The sequence below is a fragment of the Ixodes scapularis genome, unplaced genomic scaffold, assembly GCF_016920785.2.
Source record: "Ixodes scapularis isolate PalLabHiFi unplaced genomic scaffold, ASM1692078v2 PGA_scaffold1__304_contigs__length_218370807, whole genome shotgun sequence".
NCBI lineage: Eukaryota > Metazoa > Arthropoda > Arachnida > Ixodida > Ixodidae > Ixodes > Ixodes scapularis.
In genome coordinates, this window is record NW_024609846.1 from 117,411,754 (window position 1) to 117,428,134 (window position 16,381).

At 47.9% G+C, this 16,381-nt stretch overlaps 1 pseudogene; it reads right to left on the minus strand.

Moving 5' to 3' along the window:
* Positions 1-419: 419 nt before the first annotated feature.
* On the minus strand, positions 420-1,417 carry LOC121045995 (annotated as a pseudogene).
* Between the last annotated feature and the right edge of the window lie 14,964 nt (positions 1,418-16,381).

The window sequence follows — 16,381 nt, forward strand, 5'->3', positions numbered from 1 at the left end:
GACAGTTTAAAAATAAATATGGCAAACAGGCCATAAATTTAGTTAATCTGGATCCTTTTGAAAGAATTATCGCAAACGGGTCCTTCGCTCGGTCACTCGCGGCTATTTTTGCAGATAGGTGGTCAACAGTGGGGACGTTCGCCCAGACATTCGAAGCTTTTCTTTAAAACCCTTTATAAGGCGCGAGCAGTCCTTTATTAGTTCACATACTTTTATATCAGAAATGCCTCATTGAACAAGAAAAAGAATGTTTAAACCAAGTTGCATAGTTATGTAACTAAATTCGGAAGCACAGTTGGTGGGACAACATATGTCCCACTACCCTCTAAGCACCAGAAGCTGATGTGGGCTATGGGACAGCGTGTCCCATAGCCCACATGGGACATTGACACAAAATGACGAGTGCCTTCTATTTGAGTTCACTTGTACAAGTGAAAGGAGGAGAAGCACCCAACACACAAACGGACGTCGCAGGTGCAGCACACAAATCTTGTGCGGACTTCCCTGCTCTTTGTGGAGCACCACTGACAACTTCTCCTCTTGGCATTCTCTTAAGAAAGTAATCTCTTCCCTCAAGACGAATTTCATTTGGCACCCCAGTAATCAACGACCCAGTGCGACATCCTTGTTTTCTTTGGAAATGTACTTGTGACTTTCTGCCCGTGCGGAAATTCTGCCTCTTCATCAGTTGTTGCCCAAGAAGCACCTTAAGTGAAACAAGGCCACATTGTAGTTGCTGTGGAATCCCTTGCGTTGCACAATTAAAAAATTGCTGCGTCGACAAGAAAGAAAAAATACGATGCCACCACTTCTTGGACCGTCGATCGAGCGGATAGGCATTGCGTTTTTGATCGAAACAGTCTACGCCCCATCCAGTGGTTGTAGTCCTTTACTGAAATCGGACATGGAACCTGAATCTACTTTACGCAGGGAAGCTTCCTTTTTATCGAAGCTTGTTATTCAGGGTCATGAAGATTGCACATCATGTTCACATTTTTTGTCTCGTCATTGGTTAGCCGACACTGGCCCTTTTGATCAGTAGAGGTACTCTCCACGAGAAAGCTTGTTGTCAATTTCGACTTCTGGGGGCAGGTCTCGTTTGTTGGTCCTGAATGTGCCAGAGCCAAACACTCCGCATTCTCGTAGTTGCTGGAGCAGTTTGGTTTACGAAAAAATTTTCGAAAAAAACTTGGAATCTTTCCTCCACTATAGTCTCCGTCAGCGAGAGATCGACATGTTCCCCAATAATCTGATCAGTGGGCCTTTCTCCGTTGTGTCATTGATATACTTCGAGTCGGCAGAGGTATCCAGTCTCACTGTCGGCGAGGCTCCAGAGTTTGTACCCGAGTTTGATTTTCGGTTTCATCCTCATGTATTGTTTCATTGCCGATCGACCCTTGAAGAGATTCAGATTCATCAACCGCGACGTGGAAGGACGGGCTGTAAACTTTTCGAAAATTCTTGTTCATGGCTTACATAAGAGGTCGCAGTTTATAGCACCTGTCACATCCTGGCGGGGTCCGCTCTGGTTGCTGCGTGTTGTCATTGAGGCGCAAACAGCTTGTGATTTATTGATAACGCTTGAAGGTCATCACGCCAGAGATTTCCTTCACAATGAAGAGCTGATCTGAGCTCCAGTACGGGTAGACTTGGGGCAAGGAAGGAATACTCATAAGAATGAACATGTCTATTTAGGCTTTCAGCTCGCTCACTGAGAGTGGCTCCCAGTTCGCTTTTCCCACCTGATCAGCATATCGATTTGTCTCTATGACAAATATTGTCCACACTTCATCAAGAGAACGAGTTAATGCGTCAAAGGCACTGCTATCTGCGCTTAGGTTAGGAGAGCATGTTGGAGGTTTTTCAGTGACCTTTTCAGGAATGTCTTGAGGTTACCCAGCTATCCATACCATGGACGGTGATGGCATCCCACTGAATTCGCCGTTCTGACTCGCATCTGTTTCAGGCTGGACACGCGTCTTCTTGCAACGTCTTTCTTGCTTGTACGTCTTCTTTGGCATCTTTGCTGCTTGTTCGTTCATTTGATAGCTTTCTAATGACTCTGCTGGAGCCAAAGCTGATGTTGAGGGCATTTGTAAATCGTCATCCGAGTCGCCGGACGCGTCATTCGCCGAGTCGTCCGGAAAGCTGAAGAACAGTTCTAAAGCCTCCTCATCAGTGAATTTTCTTTTTCCTATAAAGAAAAAGCACTAATAGATGTTCTGACATTAGATGGAAGCTCCGGCAGCTATAAAAAAAAATATATCGGAACAGCAGGAACGACTAGCCACCTATTAACATTGGCTGTAAAAAGATTGTTGCTAAGCCTAACGAATTCACACCTGCTTGTACATCATCAACAATACACACCCATGTGCCATCTAAAACGTGTTAATACTTTATTCACCTACTCCTTACATGCTTAAGAAGACGCAGAACGTAAGGGACAACTTAGTTGACATTCGGGAACCAAGGAAGTGTCTTCCGAAAAATGGGCGCCTACGGATCCGTGTTTCGAATACCGATGGCAAAAGCAAGTACATGTTTTCAACCTTCCGCCGTCTCGTGAAGAAAAAGGACACTGAGGAAAAGTTGCATTTGACATTCATATATGGCGCTAAAGGAGAAAATGGGACGCCGGTGTCCCACGAGCCCGAAGAGACTTGATTGAACCAATTCTCACAGGCGGGACATATGTGTCCCACTGTCTCACAGAGGGTTAAATAAAATTAAGCCAACTAATCACACGCTTAGTCAGTCGTAATACCTTTGTAAAGGATTTGAGAAACAGGCTACACGTTTCAACGGTCACGGCTTTTCTAACACACGGATGAATAGAGGGACAATCGTCCAAGAAATCATATACAGGCTGTCAAAAAAAAAAAAAAAAATTACACGTTTGTTTTTACCGCAAAAATAAACTAGGCATCGCCGAACGCTCATTCTCCGCCCAAAGGTAGCGCCAGAGATCACAACCAGTTACCAAAGTTTCAGCCTGATCCGATACCTTAATCAAAAGTTATAAGTGATTTTCTAAAAATTTCAATGGGAAGATGGCGGCCGACGGAGTTTTCGGATACATGGGGTTGTATGGCACCAGAAATCCAAAACGGGCAAAAATGGGCTTCATTTTCCTATTGAAATTTTCAGAAAATCACTTATAACTTTTGAATGATGTATCAAATCGGGCTGAAACTTTGGCATCTGGTTGTGACCTCTAGCGCTACCTTTGGGCGGAGAATGAGCTATTCGGCGATGCCTAGTTTAGTTTTGCGGTGAAAAACACACAATTTTTTTTTGTGACACCCTGTAGTTTACTTTGAAGAAGTGTTGCAACCGAGTGCTACGTCTAGCCATTCTTGACTAATTTTATTTAACTATGGCAAATGGTTCAGAAACCTAATACAATAAATTAATCGTGGAATCTGGCAGATAGACGAAGGTTGCTCATACAATCGCGACTCTTTCGGAAAAAAATGTGGCAAACGGATCCTACGTTCGGTCTATGATCACTATTTGGAATCAATACAGCAAACCGCTTTCACGTTTAGCCATACAGGGTTCCCATTTTTCTACTGTACTTTTTTACATTTTATACTCTCTCCGAGAAAGAAAGAGAGACAAAATGTATTTAAACATTACAGAACATTTCCCATCATTTATACGTCGTTTATTATATAGCTTGCATTAACCGGAATCGCTTACCTTTATTGACTACATCAAGTGTTTGCCACCCTCTATATTATAATTTATTACCACTGTGTCTTCGTGTCCCGAAAATAAAGTAAATAAACAAAATAACCACAACTACAGCAAGTCGTAAATAATATGGAAACCGTACGTGTCAGTGCACTGGGAAATATCGTGTGATAATACCATTTTCGGTGAGCAGAAGGTTTTGCAGATGCGTTCTGCTGTGTGAATTATTTTCGCCGTGTCGAAGATTAAAAAAAAAATAATAAAGCGTTCGCACGTTGACTGATAGTGCGGCATATTAGAGGTATTTTTCTATCTCCAGCAATTATGAATTTTATTGCTGTTTTCGGGGCGTAAACATACGCCCCAACGAGCTTATTTTTATCTCTACTCAACGAACAACTCTGAGCGCAGCTCACACAACAGTGATAAAACCCAAAAACAGCTATTCAGCCTTCTCTCTATTTTTGATGTCTCATTTATCACTTGGGCCTTCAATTCACGTAGCTGCAATCAAAACACGGCCAACAAGTGCAATGACTCGTATTAAATCAGGTTTAATAAACATGCTTTCAGTCAAATGGTGCAGTGTACTGCCATTAGTCGAGTTGGTCTCGGCAGGAACGTGCCCATAATTAAATTATGCTTATTTTGACTTTTAAGGCAATTTTCACGGCTGTTACATGTGAGAATATACCACACGTCTCAACTCGCACGAGCAATCAGATCATGGGACAAATGATCGCTCGGAAAGCTCAGAGTACGGATGCTGTCAAATTCAAGAATAGTATTTTTTTTTTGTATGTACTTTTGCCGCAAAGCAAATCGGTCTTTGACTCATCGTATTGGCTTAAACAACGGCGTTTCTAAAAGTCTAATCAAGGGGCCCTATTTGTCCGGAACGTAGTAAGCATTGTTTAGCCTGCTATACACTGCACGACTGCTGCCGTAAGTTATTCGTAAATGTTAATTCTGCTGAGCGACATGAGCTTTGAGCTCCTGCTCACACGTGCATGAATGAGCATCAGTGGCGACGTAAGCATTGTAGAAGCCTGCTATCGCTCCTAAATGTTCGAATAAGTAAATAAGTGTCAGTTTTTGTTTTTATTTACTTGCGTGATAAAAAGTTAACACAAAGACGTTGTACTTTTTTAAAGAATACCCACATTTTGTTAACTGTGCTATTTTATTACATGCCTTTACATACATTTTTGGACCAAATGTCATACTTTTATGGCATCTAATTTGTTACGCTATTTCTTCGAATCAAACCCATGAAATAATTATCACAGTACTAACAGAATTTTAGTAAACTGAATAAATAAAAACTTTTTCATTTAACCAAAAATAGTTTCCTAATATTTAGGCAGCTCTGGGATATTTTGTGCGTAAGAGACAGTGTTTTTTGACAGGGAAATTTTTAGCACATATGTTACTGATTAGCAATTATTTTTGTACGTGCGCTTGTTTATTCCCCAGCAGCAAAAAAAAAAGAAAAGCAGAAAGTGTGTTCGGTTTTATATTTGTATATGCAATGCTGCATTTTCTCGAGTAATAGCAGCGCTGTTTATGAACCAAGCCTGTGGGTCTGCTTTCCAGCAGAGCCCTGAAATAGCCAATCACCCTGATCGGAAGAAAAATGGCAGCGATTTAAGGGACAGATATATACGTCTCCACGCGAAAACGCTATCGGCTCAGATCGCATTTTTACGTAGAATCGCGTTCTCGACCCTGTTATTCGCTACGTTTTTTTTATGCAGAACACGATGATTGACTTTGTGTGATCTTCAGGAAAGTATACGCAAGAACCTTAATTGTTCATAAGAAGTTCGGCTATTGATCGAGCAAACACGGTACCTGGCCCTAAAGTATCGTTATCCTTGTGGTATTCTTCATATGCTCTGGATATATTTTACTTATATTCGTGCAGCAACAATTGTGGACAACTGCGCGATTATTTTTGTTTTGTTTGGCTTCGGAAAGAATCTGTCAGCTCTGAAGCTTGCAGTTTCACGTCTCTTCTATTTACTTTTATTTCTGCAGTCTGCCATATTCGTGCTTTCCTGTTTTGAATCCACCGGTTCCTTCGTTGTCTACATCCGGATTATTTTTTTTTTTGCTTCATCCACGTTTTTCAGGAACCAATTTCGCGCAAATTTACATGAATGAAGCATTCAACCTTGACGTCACGTCACGTCATGGTGTTACATGACGTGACGGTGTTAGTATTATCATGACGTCATGTGACCTTATGAAGTCACCTAACAATCGACAGCACGTGGCTGTGTGACCTCAAGGAGTCGCGTTACAATATAAGCGACTGACACCCTGCAACGCCCTGTATAATTTCCAGTCAAAGGGCAGCGCCCATAACAAGTACCGCTGTAAATAAACAAAGAAAAAAAAAATGATGTAGGTTTTGAAATGTTAACCGAGCTTCGCACGGGAGGTTGAAACATCTTCCGTGAAGGCCAACGACACTCGTGTCATTCTTAGCGGCCGTCTTCGATGCACGCATCGTCATTGGCCTCATTAGGGTTATTATTAGGTTCATTAGTGCCCGGACCTCCCCCCCCAGGGCACGCCGCTTGCCTTCTCTTCGTTCAAGCACGTTGATGATATGCGACGACAGCAAACGTTGAGGCAATAAAAACACGCCGTTTCTCAAGCGACCGTCTTTTTGTACTCGTTAGGGTCAGCGTCGTACAGCCTTGGCTCTGTCTCAGATTATATAACCGCCCCACTTAAAAAAAAATGATAAAAGCCGCATCGTAATAAAGAAGATTCTTGCACATCAAAGGCGGGATATGGGTAGCATGAAGTGACACGAACAGGGTGGTTGTTTTTAACTGAGAGAAGTTTCTGAAAAGAGGAAGGTGACCGTTACATAGATATCGTCTCCGGAGGGCATTTCAACATGCGCTTTTACGAGCATTTGGCTACCTAACTAAAATATACCAATTCACGTTCTGAATACAGCTTTTAGAAACCATGCTATAACTACAGTCTTGCATATAACCATCAGAAGGGGATGTTCCAGGGGGCTGGGTCCTTCGTTGCCCTCTGCTAAATTAAAAGGTAAAAATAATAATAATAAAAATAAAATGAACACTTCGTGCGTTTGTTTACTCGCCGACTTCACACAGGTGTTTTTGTTTCTCCTCGACCTATACAGCCAATGACGGCTCGCGCTTAGCAGTCTCGTCATGGCGCGTCCCCTGAGGGTTCTCCATTTTGCCTTTTGTATTGGCGTGCCCCCTCGTTTCCGTTCCGATGCCCAAAAAACTAATTTTGGGACGCCCTATTATCTTCATGTTTCGCCATTTGTTCTTTTAAGGGATAATCTCAGAATGGGTAGAGAGCAAAAATAAGATGCTTGAGACGTCAGCATGCCTCGCTCGCGTTTCCATAAGCTGTCAGTATACTCTACCCGAGTTCGAAGATGGACGCGTGAAGTGCAAACAGCTGTGAAACAACGACGCACTGGTGGCGTACGCTTTCTGGTTAATTAAGCGAACTCGTGGACGACACGCTATCGCGGCCGTCAAACGCATAACGGGTGGAAAGGGGGGATGTCGTGACGTGGCGAGGTTCACGCTACTTTAGTTTTCACATCGGCTTTTAGTCGCGGTCGCGCTCAACCGCGAGTGCGTCACAATATATACGAATCAACGAAGCTGAGACGATAGTTCTTGTCGCCGTAAATCAGAGCGCAGCAGAAGCTGAGAATAATAAGGACCAATCAAACGGCGTCAAAACTGCAACGTCACGGCGTTGGCAGTCTTTCTGCGAGAGAGTCATCGTTCACTACACCCAAAAAAAAACATCAGTTCTTGAGAGGCTCTTCGACGCCCCAAGAACTCTTTCAGCTCGTGAAGAACGATTTCGCTTCAAGCACTGTCGACCCCTGGCGCACTACAAAGGAGACTGGGTGACGAAGAACTGTTATTAAAGGGGCCCTGCAACGATATTCAATTGGAATCTTTTGCACTTTACACGAGCTTGCTGTTACATATGTGGCCCGAAGTATACTCGAAGGCAACGCTACTGACCAAGAAACTCTTTTGTTCCGGTACAATGTCAAGGACAAAAGCGAGCTGTTCCTTTCAATTTCTCCTTCGCAAAACTTGATAACGTAGCTAGGGGGGGGGGGGGGGGGGGGGGGTCGGTCGCTGTACCCTTTGTGACAATAGTTGACTGCCGCTCATAAATTGAACCCGAGCATTGCGTGAGCACTCGATTTGGGCTCGTGATAATCAATAGCTCGACAAGTATTCGGGTATAGTGGCCTGGGTGTCGAATCGCTACAATGACGACAATTGCCGAACCATAGCAATATCTGTAACTCAGCGCGAGTCCTGAGCTTTGGCGAACCCCATGCGCCTGCCTATGATCAAGATTGGCGGCATATAACCGGCTCCCGATCACGTGGCCGCTCATTTTGGTTGCAATTTGAGGGGGGTGAACGCTGCTTGTTTTTCTTTAAGTTTTAGAGCGCAGCTCTTAGGCGCCCGTTTGCGGCTTGAGCGGCGTCGCCGTCGCCGTCGGCGTAACCGCGCGGTGAATTATGGGAAATGTCCCATAATGCAACGCGCGGGACTCGTGACGTCACGAGAGTCAGGTGACGTCACGAAAGGCACGTGACCTCACGTCACGTGTTGCATTATGGGAAACGCCCCATGATGCAACGTGCGGGGAGGAGGAGGAGGAAGGAGGAGGGGGGTAGAGTTTTAGGAGGAGGGAGCAGGAGGAGGGATGGAGGGGAAGGAGAAGGGAAGAGAGATGAGGAGGAGGAGAGAGGAGGGCAGGAGCAGGAGAGGGTACGGATGAGGACGAGGGGCATACCCTCCCCTCCTCCTCCTCCTCCTCCTCCTCAAGAGCTGCGCTCTAATTCGGCGTTACAGGGAGCTGTAAACGGCTTTCTTTTTTTTTTCTTTTTCTGCGACGTCTGTTGCGTGTGGTGAAAAACGAAAGCGTGTTTGATAGGTCATTGACGTCACGGGTTTGTTCTAAGCGGTATTTGCGCAAAGTACAAAAAGCGTTGCACCGCCTGTTTAAAGGAATGCTGAACCAAACATTATAGTGTCTATAATAAGTAGTGCACCATCTTCCCACGAGCGAGCAGCCGCCCACCTGCGCGAGCACATGCAACAAAATTGATGTCATCATATCCCCCATTCACGCTTATTAAGCATGAATGGGGGATACGATGACGTTGAGAAGAAAAAAGAGAAAACTGCAGAAAACGAAGGACAAAAATTTTCAAATATCGTGAAATTAGTAAAATTAGCCGTGTCTCCCGTAAGGGCAACCTGCAAACATCAAATTACGAAATGATCCTTTTAATCGCTAGTTGAAAAAGTTATTTCAGATATATATATACTTTAGATAGCTAGCAAACGGATCGTGACGATGATCTCGTACAATCGAGTTTCTGTCCGACTTGAATCGGGCAGTGCGGGAACTCCCACGGTGTACAGTCAAGGCTGTACATTGTAGTGCCCGTAAAGTAAGGTTAAAGTAAAAAAAAAATCTTTTACTTTAGCTTTGACGTTCAAATTATACTGTTCGCGTGCGGAAAATACACGGGGCGCTTGATTTTAGCTTGAACAGATATATATATATATATATATATATATATATATATATATATATATATATATATATATATATACATATATATATATATATATATATATATATATATATATTGCCGCGCCCAGGGCTGAGAAAGCAACGCTCAGTCACGGACCTCCAGAAAGTTCTCGTTTATTCATGTACCGCATGTAACTTCTCTCATTTATTCCTGCTTTTGTTTTCTAGAAAGTGCGTGTTCATTCTCGCCCGATCACGCGACGCTCGAGCCGCTTTCGCCGAATCTTCGAGATAGCGACGCACTCTAGATAAGAGGCCGCCCGCGACCTTGTCGAGTCAGTTTCGCCTCAGCGTTCGACCTTGCTGCTTCGCCGCCTTCGACGCCCGCGACGCTCTGTTGTTATTTTTCTATTTCCTTTTATTTTTGGCACAAGTTCGCCACATTAAACGTCTATTTCTTTCTGTGTATTTATTGTTTCTTTTGGTCACCACCCGTGACATTTTGGTGGAGGTGCGGGGTACCGCATGCCCCTGCCGCGTACCCCTCCGAGGGCCCGCAGTCCAAGTCCGACGCCTAGTCCACGAAGAACCAACGAAAGCACTTCCGAGATCCGGTTCAGTCGTCGCACCCAAGGCCTACACCCGGAATTCGGACCTCTGCCGCCCAAGACTAAGCAGCCAACGAGACCAACGATGGACAGCCAGTCGTCGCAGAACCCGTCCACCGCCAGCGTCGTCGTCCTGCCCGTCGCACCCCGGACTCCGACGCCTTTCCACGGGGAGATCCACGAAGACATCGAAGACTGGCTGCGACACTACGAACGTGTAGCCCGCCACAACGGATGGACGACTGAGCAGTGCCTCCACAACCTTTACTTCTCGCTTGAAGGCACTGCGAGGCACTGGTTTGAAAACCACGAAGCCTCCTTCCCCACATGGGAGTCCTGCGTCGCCGAACTCAAACGAACATTCATCAACCACCATCGTCGCCAGCGAGCAGAGGACCTGCTTCAAACAAGGGTGCAGGGCCCCAATGAAAGCCTGACCAGCTTTGTAGAGGATGTTCTGCGTCTAAGTGCCCGAGCAGACCCGGAGGCCGCTGAGGAAAAGAAACTTCGAATCCTCATGCGAGGCGTCAAGGCAGAAATTTTTGGAGGCCTGGTTCGCAATCCCCCGACGACCGTCGATGCATTTGTGAGTGAAGCCACGAACATCGAGCGCGCACTGACGGCCCGAGCAAGCCACTACCACCGACTCGCCGGCGCGCCTACTTCTCCAACCGTCGCAGCTACACTTCCGGACCTGAGCACCACCGGTGTCGACAGCCTTCGGGATATCGTCCGGGATATCGTCCGGGAAGAGCTCCGGAAGATTCTACCTGCTGCAGATCGCCCAGCCTCACTCTCACTCGCCGACGTCGTCCGAGAGGAAGTTCACCGAGCTTTCCATCCCGAGGTTGCCGTCACCGCAGCAGCACAGCAGGAGCCAGCCGTAAGCTACGCCGAAATGCTCCGCCGAGCACCATCAGCACCGCGTCCGTACATGGCGCCTCCCGGACGTGTGCTTCCAGAGCCGCAGCATTCCCGACGCCAGGAAGATCGGGCACACGTTCGTCCAGAACAAGTTGCGCCAAGGAAGACCGACGTGTGGAGGACGGCTGATCGACGCCCGTTGTGCTACCACTGCGGGGAAGCCGACCATATCTACCGACGATGCCCCTACCGCCAGCTCGGCCTACGAGGGTTCGCGCCCAACGACCCTCGACCACGTCTTGGAGAGCGACCTCGGGACATCGAGGACTACCTCCGCCGCTCTTCAACTCCTGAGTCGTCTCCCCGCCGAGCATTCCGTTCGCCATCTCCCCGACGCTCGCCATCACCCTTCCGCCGGTCTCGCCGAGACAGCCTGTCACCCATTGCTTCCCGTCGGGAAAACTAGGCGCGGCAATGCCGGGAGGTGGTGTTGCCGAAGACGAACGATGCCAAGATCCTCCAAGATCGTCGGAGCTCTCCCACTCTAACGCCGCAACGCCCCGAAACGACGTTTCTGTAACAGTGTCGAACAACCTCAACGTTATCATCGACGGCCACGACGCGACAGCACTCGTCGACACCGGAGCGGATTACTCCGTTTTGAGTGGGAGACTCTCTCGTCGCCTTCGGAAAGTTACGACGTCGTGGGATGGACCACAGATACGAACCGCCGGCGGACACCTCATCACGCCTGTCGGCAGGTGCACTGCTCGCGTTGAGATCCATGGTGAAACCTGCCCTGTCAAGTTCGTCGTTCTGCAAGACTGTTCGAGAGACGTCATTCTCGGAATGGACTTTTTGTGTGAATACGGCGCCATCATCGACCTTGGGGAGAACAAGCTGACGCTTCGGAAACCTGTTCCCTCGGCGGAAGATCCCAAAGCGACGTTAGCTGCAGTGCGAGTCCTTAACAGCCACGTAAACCTGCCGCCGCTGTCCAGTGTCTTTGTCCCCGTCGGGACCGACGAAGCCACCTGCGGGATAGCACTGTTGGAAGGAAGCGTCCAACTTCTCCTTGGACGAGGGATTGGTATTGCAAGAGGCGTAACCGAGCTCCAGGACGGGCGTACCGTAGCCCTTGTCACCAACTTCCGGCAAGAGTCACAGCACCTTACAAAGGGTACAGCTGTGGGCTACGTCGAGGAAATTCAGGACTCGGCCGCCATCGCCGTGATCTCAGAAGACGCCTCTCCGACGCACCACAAGGGAACCACGCCGTCAAAGCTCGACATCGACCCATCCCTCCCAGGCCCACAACGACGACAGCTGACTGACGTTCTCGCTGAGTTCAGTGAGTGCTTCGCCACATCGTCAAGGCTACGCCAAACAGCGGTTGCGAAGCATCGAATTGTTACTGACGATGACGTGCCCCCTATTCATCAGTCGCCGTACCGAGTTTCGGTGAAGGAGAGGGAAACCATCCAGAAACAAGTTCAAGAAATGCTCGACGACGATATTATTCAGCCTTCAAGCAGTCCGTGGGCCTCTCCAGTCGTGCTGGTGAAGAAGAAAGACGGAACCCTTAGGTTCTGCGTGGACTACAGGCGGCTGAACGCTGTTACAAAGAAAAATGTCTATCCGCTTCCCCGCATAGATGACACCCTCGACCGTTTACGCCACACCCGGTACTTTTCGTCGATGGACTTGAAGAGTGGCTACTGGCAGATTGAGGTCGATGAACGGGACCGCGAGAAGACTGCCTTTGTCACGCCCGATGGACTTTACGAGTTCAAGGTGATGCCCTTCGGACTCTGTACGGCGCCGGCGACTTTCCAGCGGGTCATGGATACTGTACTAACGGGACTGAAGTGGCAGAGTTGCCTCGTTTACCTGGATGACGTCGTCGTTTTTTCGCACGACTTCGACGAGCACTTGAAACGGCTTAGGGCCGTGCTCCAAGCCATCAAGACCGCAGGGCTCACACTCAAGCCAACGAAGTGCCGCTTCGCCTACGCCGAACTTAAGTTCCTTGGTCATGTCGTTAGTAGCGAAGGAGTACGCCCTGATCCCGCGAAGACATCCGCCGTAGCCGAATTCCCTCGACCATCGGACAAGAAGGCCATCCGCAGATTCCTGGGGCTGTGCGCGTACTACAGGCGCTTCGTTCAAGATTTCGCAAAAATTTCGGCGCCCCTCACACATCTTACGAAAGACGCCGTGAAGTTTCACTGGGCAGAAGAACAAGAACGGGCGTTCGACGAACTGAAACAAAGACTTCAGACACCTCCGATCCTCGGACATTTCGACCAGCACGCCGAAACCGAAATTCACACGGACGCAAGTAACTCCGGCCTTGGTGCGGTATTGGTACAGCTACAGGAAGGCACGGAGCGAGTTATTGCCTACGCAAGTCGGACACTGTCAAAAGCGGAGAAAAATTACTCCACGACGGAAAAAGAATGTCTCGCGGTTGTATGGGCGATCACAAAGTTTCGTCCGTACATATACGGGAACCCGTTCCGGGTGGTCACAGACCACCACTCGCTCTGTTGGCTTGCAAACCTCAAAGACCCTTCAGGACGCCTGGCTCGATGGAGTCTTCGACTGCAAGAATTTGACATGACCGTAGTCTACAAGTCAGGACGGAAACATAGCGACGCCGACTGCTTGTCCAGAGCCCCCGTCGAAACGCCAGACTGTACCGACGTGGATGATGACGAGTGTTTCCTAGGTGCCGTGGACACCAACGACATGGCAGGACTTCAACGAGACGATCCGGAGCTCCGCGCCCTGATTGAGCATCTAGAAGGACGAGGAAGTACCGTTTCTCGTGTCTTTTCACGAGTCCTGCCGACCTTCGCTATTCGAAGAGGTGTACTTTATAAGAAAAATTTTGGAACCAGTAATTCGTCGTGGCTTCTGGTAGTCCCCACCAGCCTTCGAGAAGAGATTCTTCAAGCCTGCCACGACGACCCAACTTCAGGACACCTCGGTTACAGCCGAACACTAGCCCGAATACGTGAAAAATACTACTGGCCCAAGCTGCCGAAAACCGTCCATCTCTACACGCGATCGTGCCATGAGTGCCAGCGACGCAAGAAACCGCCGTCAAAGCCAGCAGGTCGCCTTCAGCCGATTCCCCCTCCAACCAAACCGTTCCAGCAAATTGGAATGGATTTGCTGGGCCCTTTTCCACCGTCGACCCTGGGAAACCGCTGGATAATCGTCGCCACAGATTATCTTACGCGTTACGCCGAGGCGAAAGCCCTTCCTTCGGGGACTGCTGTCGAAGTCGCGAAGTTCTTCATAGAGTCCATCGTCCTCCGGCATGGCGCCCCCGAAGTCCTGATCACAGACCGAGGGTCATCGTTCATGGCGCAGTTAACCCAGGAGATCCTTCGTCTAAGCCAGACGGACCACCGTCGGACAACTGCATACCATCCGCAGACAAACGGGTTGACGGAGCGGCTCAACAAGACCATCGCCGACATGATCTCCATGTACGTCGACGTGGAGCACAAGACATGGGACGAGGTATTGCCATACGTCACATTTGCCTACAATACGGCCGTACAAGAGACCACAAGAGTGACGCCCTTCCAGCTGGTGTATGGCCGGAAGGTGACGACTATGCTAGACTCTATGTTGCCGCACGATCCAGTCGACGACGGAAGCGATGACGCCCAGGTGGTTGCTCAACGGGCAGAAGAGGTCCGCCAACTGGCAAGACTACGAATTCAAGACCAGCAACATGTCGACGCCGGCCGATACAATCTTCGCCGGCGTGACGCCCACTATCAACCCGGAGACCGGGTATGGGTGTGGACACCAATACGGCGCCGCGGTCTCAGCGAGAAGCTTCTCAAGCGCTACTTTGGACCCTACAAGGTGCTTCGCCGTCTCGGGGACTTAAACTACGAAGTCCTTCCCGACGGAACCCGCCCATCTGCAAGACGTCAGCCGCGACCCGAGGTAGTGCACGTCGTCCGGCTGAAGCCGTATTACGAACGATAGGACTCTCCACTCTCGTCGATGAGTGAACTGTGGACTGTGAACTCCGGCTAGCAATTCTGCTGTCCTTTTGTTTTTTTGTTTTCCGTTTTTGTGCTGCATCGGGACGATGCACTTTTAAAGGGGGGGATAATGCCGCGCCCAGGGCTGAGAAAGCAACGCTCAGTCACGGACCTCCAGAAAGTTCTCGTTTATTCATGTACCGCATGTAACTTCTCTCATTTATTCCTGCTTTTGTTTTCTAGAAAGTGCGTGTTCATTCTCGCCCGATCACGCGACGCTCGAGCCGCTTTCGCCGAATCTTCGAGATAGCGACGCACTCTAGATAAGAGGCCGCCCGCGACCTTGTCGAGTCAGTTTCGCCTCAGCGTTCGACCTTGCTGCTTCGCCGCCTTCGACGCCCGCGACGCTCTGTTGTTATTTTTCTATTTCCTTTTATTTTTGGCACAAGTTCGCCACATTAAACGTCTATTTCTTTCTGTGTATTTATTGTTTCTTTTGGTCACCACCCGTGACAATATATATATATATATATATACATATATATATATATATATATATATATATATATATATATATATATATATATATATATATATATAACGAAGTGGAGAACTCACGGTGAAAAACAACAAACAGAGGAAGTTTAATCGACAGTTTCGCCGAGAGACTCGGCTTCGTCAGGAGATGACATTCATACGGTAAGAAGGTTCAACGGGCCGGTTGGACGTATAACGAAAGTGAAGGAGATTCAGGAAAGGCCTTTCTTTACTGCACCGACGTTTCAAGCGGGGACCGCTTTTCTTCAGGGTGAATGGTTGAACACTGAAGAAAAGCGGTCCCCGCTTGAAACGTCGGTGCAGTAAAGAAAGGCCTTTCCTGGATCTCCTCCACTTTCGTTACACACATATATACATATATATATATATATATATATAAACGAATATGTGCAGATGAATGAACCGTACTTAATCCGATGAATTAAAGAATCAAAGTTTTCAGGAACCCGCCGTTTTTTGGCTTTCAGCGGGTTCCTGAAAACTTTGATTCTTTAATTCATTGGATTAAGTACGGTTCATTCATCTGCACATATTCGTTTATATCCTCCTCGGAGACCACGTACGATGGTGTGAAGTGCCCGTGTTGTATATATGTATATATATATATATATATATTGTAAGACTTGAGAAGGGTTGATTTGTTGATTTAATGGGGTGATAGTTGACCGAACCATGGCGGTCTCCGACGAATTGACTTCTTCTTCGACTTCCTTCACCACAGTTACTCCTCCGTGCAGAAAGCGCCGGAATCCGGCGTTAAGGTGCAGGACGGCGGTAACGCTTGAGGCGTGCAACATGAACGATGTCAGTTTGTTTTGAGCGATGCTCAAAATGTGGGGAAACCGGGGCGACCTCGTAGTTGGTCGCGGAGATTCGGCGAAGTATTTGGTATGGCCCCTTGAACTTTGTGAGCAGCTTATCGCACTTGCCTGGCACTCGAGACGGTGTCCATAAGAGTACCTCTTCACCCACTGTGTACTCAACCGGAGTAGGAGTGTCGGAATAGCGAAGAACTTGTTCTTGTTGACACCTTAATGTGTAAATGCG